Source organism: Manacus candei, unplaced genomic scaffold (genome assembly GCF_025592945.1).
Source record: "Manacus candei isolate 608988 ecotype Guabito, Panama unplaced genomic scaffold, ASM2559294v1 h1tg000008l, whole genome shotgun sequence".
NCBI lineage: Eukaryota > Metazoa > Chordata > Aves > Passeriformes > Pipridae > Manacus > Manacus candei.
Genome location: NW_026138056.1, coordinates 22,971,653 through 22,981,976, shown reverse-complemented (window position 1 = coordinate 22,981,976; position 10,324 = coordinate 22,971,653). Strand labels below are relative to the sequence as shown.

At 40.2% G+C, this 10,324-nt stretch overlaps 1 long non-coding RNA gene across 1 annotated transcript in view; it reads left to right on the top strand.

The window, feature by feature from the left end:
- Nucleotides 1–798: 798 nt before the first annotated feature.
- Nucleotides 799–10,324, top strand: part of LOC127462679 (uncharacterized) — a 30,111-nt gene continuing 20,585 nt past the window's right edge. The window contains exon 1 of the long non-coding RNA XR_007900520.1: nt 799–910. This is a non-coding gene — a long non-coding RNA (uncharacterized LOC127462679). The remainder of the gene's footprint in view (nt 911–10,324) is intronic.

Genomic DNA, 10,324 nt, shown 5'->3' with positions numbered 1-10,324 from the left:
GTACTCCTATCCTACAGTACGAAACACCGATTGCCTGCTCATCCTGGCTAGGACATTATTTCCAGTGCAGGAGATGACTTAATATTGGTTTTTAAATCTTGCTGTGACATGTCAGAGGCCAATTAGATGGACTGTTGGTCTGACCTGGCGTGGTTATTCTTATATCCCTTCTGAAGGTGATTAATTTTGTGTCTGTTTTAGCATCGTCCTTCTCATCACTTAGGCATGTGTTTGAGCACATAAAAATATATTCTTTACTTCACATACCTTGGCTGCCCCTATCCCATTGCCCTCCATGCCTTCTCTGGCACTGTAAACACATCACCTCTCCCCAGCGCCCCTCTGTATGTTTTCTCCTTAACCTTTGACACTTTTCAAGTCTGTGAACAACTCTTAAAGACACCCTTAAAGAATAAAGCATTAATTCATTTACATCTTTCTCTGCACCTTCATACTACAGGCTCACCACTATTGCAGGCTTGGCCGGGATGGAAAGGATGGCAATAAATGCATTCAGGATATCCTGCCATCTAGAAAAATGAGCAGCATTTCAGAGGAAGGTTACTCTAAATTCTGCTTAACATATCTGCAAAATCTTTCCAAAGTAGGTATCTGTCTGGTTTTCAAATTCAGCCTTAATTTGCCTCTTTTTCTTCTCTGGCTTTGAGACCCCAGGGTTGTCTCCCTCCACACACACCTGGAAGAAATTCCTCAGAAGTGATGCTTTGCTTCAGGTTTCCTCTCCCAGGCAGCCCTTGGGGGCCAGGGTGCAGCTGGCCTCAGCTTGCACTACCCCACTGGTCCTGGCTCCCATTTCAACCTCCCTGACATTCCTGGCAACGGAACCATGTTGGAAACAGGTTTCTGGGCACCGTGCTCTGGGCAGTGCCTGCAAGGATACAAACCACAGGTAAATCATATGCTCTATAAAATGAAGCGTTTGGATCCAAGAGCAGAGGGATATTGTCTCCATTTTCTTGCCAGCCACATCACAGCCTGTGCAATACATTTACTTTATGACATCTAAAAAGGGCAAAGATCTGCCATCACAGCTGCTTCATCTATATGCATTTCAATGCATATATATGCTCAATACATATATAGCATGTCTGCAGCCAGACCAGGACTCCCAAGAAGCCTTACAGGGCTCCCATGCTGGGATCATGTCCCATGAGAGATGATAGGGTTTCCTGACACTGGGTTGCAGATCACATCCCTACTGCAGGAAGGCAGGAGCAGGCAGGGATGCCTCAAACTGATAAGGCTGCTGTCCTACAGCTCAGTCCTATAACCTGGTGATACTGGAGGAAGTCTGGAGCACCTTCTCTAGTTCCTCTCTCTCTCTTGCCTTTTTTTAACTTCTTCAGACTGTATTTGACCATCTTTACCTCTCTTTCCATGTATTACTCCTACTTTTTTTCCTTTGATGGTCTTATTTTTCCTGCTGTTTGTTTCTTTCTACACTTTTCCAGCCACTTTTCTGCCTAAATCAGAGAACTGAATTTTTTAAGGGAAACAAGCCCTATTTTGAAACCTAGTTGTTTGGTTTGGCAGAATGGAGTTTCCTCTCCTCAGGGCAATTTTCCTCCTTCCTCCAAACCCAGTATTAAAAATTATTGGAAACATTAGCCAGATAGGATTAAAAAGAAACACAGTTTTAATAAAATGTCATTCAGGTTTTGAATGACAGAGTGAGGCTGTGCATGTGATATACTATAAGAAGCCATAAACACCAGTATATTATGTGAAAAAGTAACAGCTCTTCTTTGTGAAGGTGCCATTTATCAGCATCTGAGGAGGTTATTCAAGTGAGTAGTTTAACAAACATGAACTAAAGTGTAATGTTTAATAGCTGTCCTGTTTAACTCTAAATAACATAGCGGAAGATAGCTCTTAAAAATTAAATGGACATCAATCAATAGACATTGCTATTTTACAGGAGAGGTTATATATAGCCCTATAGAAACAATGCACATGAGGTGGGCTGCTGGGGGTCACTCCACCAGGCAAAGGAGAAAGGCTGAATCATACACCTTGGGCAGGCACAGACAAGCACTCTGTCATTTTAATAATGCTCTCTTTGCAGAAAGTTTCACCAGTTATGGCCATGATGCTTAATTGCTCTCATTTATCTTTCTAATAAATGATGTCATTGAGTTAGAGCTGTTGAACAAATACAACTGGCAAGTCAGTAGGTAAACCTGCTATCCACACCTACTGATGACAGTGAGGGGAATAAATGGGAGTAAGAAAAATAGCAAAGGCCTTAAAATTATACATAGATGAAATTTAGGACAGCAAACCAGATATTTTATTGCCTTATTTCTCTATTTGTCTGAGACTATCCATATTTACTGAGAAGTAAAAAGATAGAAATATATACATAGAAACCCCAAATTCACTGAGTGTAGAAGAAAACCTATTTTGTACTGCCAGCTTGAGAGTTCAAGGGGTGACAGTTGTGCTTTGGCCCTGCTGCATCTTCATATAGACAAAGAGAGATGCAAGTCTGCACAGTGGAACTCTCACTCTTGTGCATACGAAAAAAAGGCTTTCAGCTCCATATTTTCACTCATAGCAAGGTTTTCGTCTTGTATGATGTAGAAGAATAAGAGCAATAAAATGAAAAAAGCAAACAAAAAGTTCCCCAAATGGCTTTACTCAAGCTGAGTGAACAAATAGAAAAAAAAACAAATACAGTGACTCTGCTTTATCTCTGTAGGGTACAAATCACTGCCATTTCCAAGTCTTTATCTCCCTTGCAGAGGTTACCACCTGCTGCATTTCCAGCAGGACTGGATGGTGTTGTTGTGGCCTGGCCAGGGGCTGTCAGTACTACTGTGCTTAGGCAGGATGATCTTTGAGCATGCAGGAAATGTGTCCAACATGGCTGGAGTTTTGTTTGTTTACTCTTTTGTTCTCCTGTATTTCTAGGAGAGGAAACTATCTCTAAAAGGAGTCTGTTCTGACAGAGCTCAGCTTTTGGAGCCAGTCCGGACTTCTCATCTCAGATCTGCCCCTTAATGGGGGAAAACGTGAGAGGGCTGTAAATGTCCTTCTTATAAATCCTCTTTTCCCAGTTTCATGGCTGGAGTTTGACAATTAAGAAAAGTTGCTTAATCTCCGTTAACCTTTGTGTCTACAAGGGCAGAAAGCAGCAGGACTTTACAAGTCTGAGCATGCTAAAAGTGGTCATGCAAGATGATGGGAGTCTTGGGGCGTCCTGTGCCGCTTCATGCAGGAAATTAGGTGATTATTGGAAATCAACTTCCTGGGAATTGCTAGGAAACCATAAAGGGAGTGAGGGAGGCAGAGCATGATCAGAGAAAAGCCAAGGGGCTTCTGCAGGTCCAGAATTAGGTAAGTGCCTACGTGAGAAAATGAGAGGTAGAGCAGGGGAGGATCAATGACCCTGCAGCAAAGCTGACCTCCTCAGGCTGTGCCTTTCTCAGAACAGTTTGTTTCTCTTTCTATTATTCCATTCCTTTCCAAACTGGGGAAAAATGATTTTTAAAAATGCTTACTGTTTATGGCATGGCTTTAGATTTTTTTTTTAAGGTCTTGCACCTCTATCTGGAGCACTCAAACTGCCTGTGGGCAGATAGCTTGCCACTGCAGCACCGAGAGACTTCCTCAGCAGAGTTCACAACTGTGGCTAACAGTTTGGGTAGTTCTACTAAAAATACATTACACCTGGAGATACTTGATGACTCTTTTCCCAGAGCTGATGAAAATTACTGTTACTTTTTTGAAGGGAATTTTCAGGAAGTGTTAAACATATCTATAATAAGAGGAGTTGGCTTTAGATGTAATATTCACCACAGCTTTGCACTGTTGGTAAATCCAGTTTGCTTCCTACAATATCCCCACATTTCTTTATGGAAATAACTTCACACAGTTGGAGTCTGTGAGGGAGAAGGTGATATGGGTCATGAAATTATACCAGATTTTAATTCCTACTGTATGAAATTCATAGCGTGCAGGATCTCAAACAGCAGATACCAAGTTAGATTGTATTCTTAATATAGACTCTCAAACTCTTTTATGATTAAACATTGACTTTTCCTACATGAAAGCACAAAAGGTTGATGCTATGTGGGAAGTTCAAGGTACCCAGATTACAGGGTGTAAAAATAAGGAGAAAAGGGATTTTTTTAAAAAATTTTAGAGCCTTTTCAAAATGTTGAAAAAATGTTCCAGGCCATCTTCAAATCAGTGTTTTTGAAATGTTGGTAGCATGATGAACTGTTAAAAAAAATATGGAATAAACCCTTTGTTTTTAAAATGATTTTCACTGGTGTTAAAGAACATTGTAAACCAAGAACTAATTATTACAAACCCACAAATTCAAACTGGTGTTTAAAAGTGCTGAAGAAAAATAATTCATTTTGTTCCGAACCTTTTAATATTCCTAAATGAAAAATTTGGTAAAAATAATGCAACTTTATGAAATGCTTCAGTTTTACTGATACATATTTGTAAAAATTTTACACAGGCGTCTGTGGTAGGGACAGGTACTCAGTCTGTGAAGGGCTAGGGATTTACTAGGACCAGAAGACTTTAGTAAAAATTGGGAATAGAGACAGGAAAGTAAAAAAAAAACCCTACAGCACAAGTCAGAAAGTAGTGGAAAACAGTAATGGCAAGAAGATAGGCTTGGAGCATTGACCATGTCCCTAGAAAGACTGTTCCAGTGTTTGACCACCCTCTCAACAAAGAAATGCTTGCAGTGTTCAGTCTGAACCTCTACTGGTGCAGATTTGAACCATTGCCACGCATCTTATCACTGGGTACAGGGAGAAGAGATCCTCACCCCCCTCTTCACTTCCCCTTCTCAGGAAGAGAGAGTAATGAAGTCACCCTTCAGTCTTCTTGTTTCCTCCAAACTAGACAAGCCCCAAGTCCTTAGCCGCTCCACACAGCACATGCCTTCCAGCCCTCACACCAGATTTGTTGCTCTCCTTTGAACACATTCAAGGACCTTCACATCCTTCTTAAATCTTGGGGCCCAGAACTCCACGTAGTAGTAAAGTTTTCTCAAGTCTGTGCCTAGAAATGGTGATAAATGCACCAGCCACTGGCTATTTTTGTTGTGCTCACATATGGCTGCACAACAGGCATAAGGTATATTCTCCCCCTCTTCTGTTTTTGTGTTCTACAAGAAAACTTCCACTAATGTGAAATTTCAATAAAAGTTGCAAAGAAATAATTTGGGGTTTCTTTTCTACTCAATGTGCAGATAATATATAATAATAAAGGAGTGAATTTTTAATAACCTGTGAACTAAGTATAGTCTTACAACAAATGAAATATCAAGGTATGTTTGAAACCAAACCAGTCAAATCTTGATCTTTTGGAAAGCAATAGGGTTTCTTAGCTGAGTTTCAGTGAAGTAGTTCTTGATGCCTACATAAATATCACACAACAAAATTAGCATAACCAAGGAGGATATTATTTGATTCAAAATATAGATATATATCAAATTATATGATTCAAAGAGAGCTGCTTTGGGTGTTATCAGGGTAATGATGTTGTAAAACATTATTCTTGACTGGTAACCTTATCTTTCACACCCTTTGCAAGATGTCTAAGATGCCATATTAAGAGAGTTTTAAAAATAAATAATTTCTTCTTCTTCCTGAAGTGCTTTTCATCAAAACATAAATTCAATATAAAAAATAAAAAGAAACCTTTGCAATTTTTCTGCAAAATTAAACACTGCTATCTGAACCACTGACAGAAATATATTTACATATTTCAGGCTAAAGATCTTTTGTAAATGTTTAGTTACCACATTCAAACCTTTCAACACTTCCCTCAAAATCACATTATTCTTATGAAGATACAACGAGAAGTCAAAGAATAAAATGTAAAAAGCTCCACTTCAATAATATGAAGAATATGAAGGTTGTGAAATGAGCTGACAGCATCCAGGAAGCTCGAAGTTACAGCTGACAGTCTGTCCTTAACTCATGCTGTGTGAAAAAAGCAAATGGCACTAATGCATATTAGCTGAGACAAAAGTTTGAACCTCTCAGCCCATCCCTCCTTCTCTGTTTGAGTTATGGGAGCTGTTGTTTTGAGGTCTGATTTTTAAACTTGGCTTCAGTGTTGCTGTTAGAAGGCGTGCATGGCACTTACACATAACATAAATCTTCCCTTGAAAGCTCCGTTTTGTCCATGCACGTGGTGGCTCAGCAGGCGGGATGCAAGATGTTAGTGGCAAACGTTGACGAGTTTCTGCAAGCTTTGAAGGCTTCATCAAAGGCACAACAGCTTACTGTACACCTATTCAGAAAACATTTGCTTTGTGAGCTTTCTATCTTTTACCCCTGCTATAGTTTACTGGTCTTATATGTCTTTCTAAACTGTGATGCTCTATAAGGATAACTCTTAACAAGTGCACCATTTATGTTTACAACCTCTGTGTAATGCAGAGATGACCCACCTGTGAAATCTATTCCTTTCTAGGAGCTGGTTGACACCTGGGGCAGAGAACACTTTTTACAGTGACTCCCTTCCCAAAGTGAATTCTGGTGGTGCTTGGGGGAAATAACTGCATTTCAGCATACTATGTAGCCAGGATAAAGGAATCAGGACAGACTTCCACTCGTGACTTGGGAATTTAAAGGATAGAAATAAATTCCCTGAAAACATAGTAAAGCAGCTTTTACTAGTCCCCAGCCTAAGAAATCTCTCTTGCCCTTCCTAATATACCACCAAGAACATTTTCAGCTTAAAAGGAACATTTTCTCAAACTGTTCAAATCATGCTAAACCTTTTGAAAATAGAGCTTAAGACTGGACAAGATGGACAAAAGTCTGTGTCTGTCTTACAGCATTTCCTTTTTCCAAACTTGTGATCAAAAATTCAGTATGTGTAATGGATAGATCTGAAGGATTCCACATATTTCAGTGTAAGCAAGGTGTCTGCAGGATTTTGAGGATTATTTTCTTTGAATGCTCCTCTTCTTTAGTGTTGCTTCCCAAGTTACTGTGTACTTGTATTGCAGATTAATCTGAGCAGTTTCCGTAAGAGTGAGCTTTGACAATGTTCCCTGGTTCTTATGGGATAACACTTCAGTGACTCCCATTTGTGAAACCTTCCTGCCCGTTCCTGACAACGTCTCCTTAATAAACCTAAGCTCAAACAACTAGTGGAAGGTGCTGGTAGCAAAATAATAATAATACTTTTGTAAAAAAACCAACCTCCACACTAGAGAAGGTATTTAAAAAAATTAGAACATCTGAGATAAAAAGGTGTAGAGAACATGACAGTCTGTCAGAAGAAGTCTGAGCTGATAAAGCCAGTAGTTTGTTGAAATGTAACAGCCTTCTACTAAAATGCTGGGAGAGTAACAAGGCACCCATGCAAGGAAAAAAAAAAAAGCTGAATGAACATTTTAATTAACTCATGTGCAATTTTAATTAAAAACATAATGTGTCAGGAAAATGAATAATGCCTTGGGGCAATAAAATAGCTAGATTTTCTGTTCAGTCTTCTGCTTCATATCTTTTATGGAAGAAGGATATTATTGTTAAAAGGAAAAAAACACTTCCTCCAGCCTCCTGCCCCCTCTACACACACATCTACCAAGAACACTTATTGTAAAAAAACCAAAGGTGTGGACAAAAGGAACAAGGTTAAATCAGAATATGGTACAAGACATTCTCTGCTACTGTCATGTTGGTTGTGCCACATCTGGCTTTTAACACAAAAACTTCGACCTTCAAAGTCAGTGTTAGGTCTTACTATAGTATGCTCAGAAAATGTGGATGCCCCTATTGATTCAAATGAGAACTTGAAATGTTTGAGTATTATCAGGCCTTGATGACAAAGTGGTGGTCTCCAGCCTTTACAGATGAAGTCATTTTAAGCCATTGGGATTCTGTAACCTGACATTCTGTAACCTGAGATACCAGTAATCATATGACTTTTTAAATGTGAAAAAAAAAAACTTTCAAATATTAGAAAGAAAAAGAAATAAAATAAACCAAGGGGAACAAAAGTTGAGGAAAGTTAACTTTCCCCAAATGGAAAATGTGGAATGTCCAAACCTATTTATTTCTTTTCTTTGCCCAGATACCACTCAGCCCTCACTGAAAGAGATTTGAAATTCTAGCAGCTATAGCATAGCCTGGGGCAAAGGCAGGGTCACAAGCACCATCATGTAACACATTTTAAAGGCTGTCAGAGATGTTTCTTCAGTTTCTGTGTCCTCAGCAGTCCCAGAGTCACTGGTTTGCTGCAGGGACTTGCTACCTGGTCATACCTTTTTCTGTGGCTCACATCATTTTGACCGTAAATCACATCTAAACTGTGAGAAGGCTGTTTGCCTTAATGTGCTCTGAAAGCATGTGAAGCTTTGTGTGCAAACAGTCCTGGGCCACATCCAGTCTGAAGCATGTTTTGCAGAGCTCTGGTACCACAGGCTTCCATGGGAAGTTCTAACACTCAGGATCTCCTCTGAATGTCCCCGTGTGTATTCAAGACCCTAAATTTAAACTTCTGACTTTGAAATCCTGGTTCCAGTTATAAGCAAAGTTTCTGATCTTATTTTCCTTTTGCTTTTCTGAAAGCAAGAAGGAAAAGAACATGCAGTGTTGTGTATCTAGTGCCCATGGGTGTCCAGGAGAGAGGTGCTGCCTGTAGGTAGCACAGGACAGGCATCACCAGAGACCCCTCACAGTCTGAAAGCTGTCTGCTCCGTGACTTTGGGCAAATGGCTGATTTGGCAGTGGAGGTAATAATACTGAATTTGAGAGAACACTTTGAGAACAAACACTGTTCCTCAGCATGAAGTACGACTGCTAGAAATGAAGAGAAAATTCCTGTGGGAGCTGCACACAAGCCAATATTGCAGCTCACAATGAGCAGCCTGTTGCCCAGCCCTTGCATCAATATTTGCCTGCATTTTAGCAAGTACAAAGGAAGCCCTAATCCAAACCCCACAACTTTTATTCAAACAAGTGACAAACCCCTTCATACCATGGCACTACCAAAACTAACTATTAAATTAACATTAATAACCAGTGTCTGAAGTGAAGTGAAAGATTACTGCTCAGGCTTTGTGAGGACCAACACTGACAACAAGCCTGGATAGAACTTTGTAGCACTGATATGCTGCTTTCCCTGCCAAAAGAGATACTGGTGAACAACTGCAGCATTCCCCTTTCTGAACTTTTTTTTTTTAAATGGGATTTGAGTAGGTAAATTTTAGGCAATTAGAATTGGAACTTTGGGTTCCAGGATGGGATTTTTGGATTTGGTAGGCAAATCCTGTAACAGGGCAGGATTTTTATAAAAAAGAAATTCCTAATTTCTTAGGCACAATTTACTGTGGCACTCCACCAGTTACCTGAATATATTTATGATATGTTTGCTACAACAAATGTAGTGAAGCAGTCTATATCTCAGACGTGTGACAGATGTTGGGTTTTTATTGTCATTATTATTATATTGCATCTATCCTAACTAACTGAGGACTTCTAAGACACTTGAACACCACCTCAAAACCAAGCTCTTCAGAAACAGTTAAACACTGTTTCTGTCTTTCAGTAGTTTCATTTCCCAGAAGCAGGGTGGAAGGTGCAGAAGAGGCTTTACCATGCTGCTACCTATTTAACCTAGGGCTTCCTGGTGAAGGGGAAAACATCTGTGATTTAGCCATGATGAGTGACATATGTTTGGGGGTGGTGCCCTTGGATTCCCTTAGCACAGAGGTGCAGTGCCTGGTCTCCTGCCTTCCTCATGTCCTGACAAAGCTGTGGCCCTCTGTGCCATCTGCTCCTTGGGTCTAACTATTAGGGAAAAGGGCCACAATCAGCACAGAAATGGTCATATGTTGATGGACATTCCAAAAGGAGTATTAAAGAGTCAAAAATAAATCAGCTTTTCCACCAGTTCATCCTACAGAAATAAAAACAGTGGGGTGTTTCATGCAGCCCTGGCTTTAACAGTGAGCTCAAGAACTACAAATGAGTCTGATCTGGCCATTTTTCGCTTATTTCCTGACAGCAAACTGGTGAATGTTTGGACACAGTATCTTCTCCTGCCCAAGCAGGTTCTACAGTTCCATGTCTCCCGTGATTAACCGATTTCCTTTTGACTCAGGAAGAAATTTCTCCTGGCTTCAGACTCCTGAAACCCTACCTAAGTAAATTTTTTTTCTCTGCCAACCTGTAAAGTAGAAAGGATAGCAATTTCCCAGCTCATGAGACAGCTGTGAGGATGCACAGGCTACAGGGTCCTCACATCCCAGCATGGTGGAGTCATATAGACACACGAAGGGCCCAGGTGCCGTGGGGCCATACTTGCCAGAGTC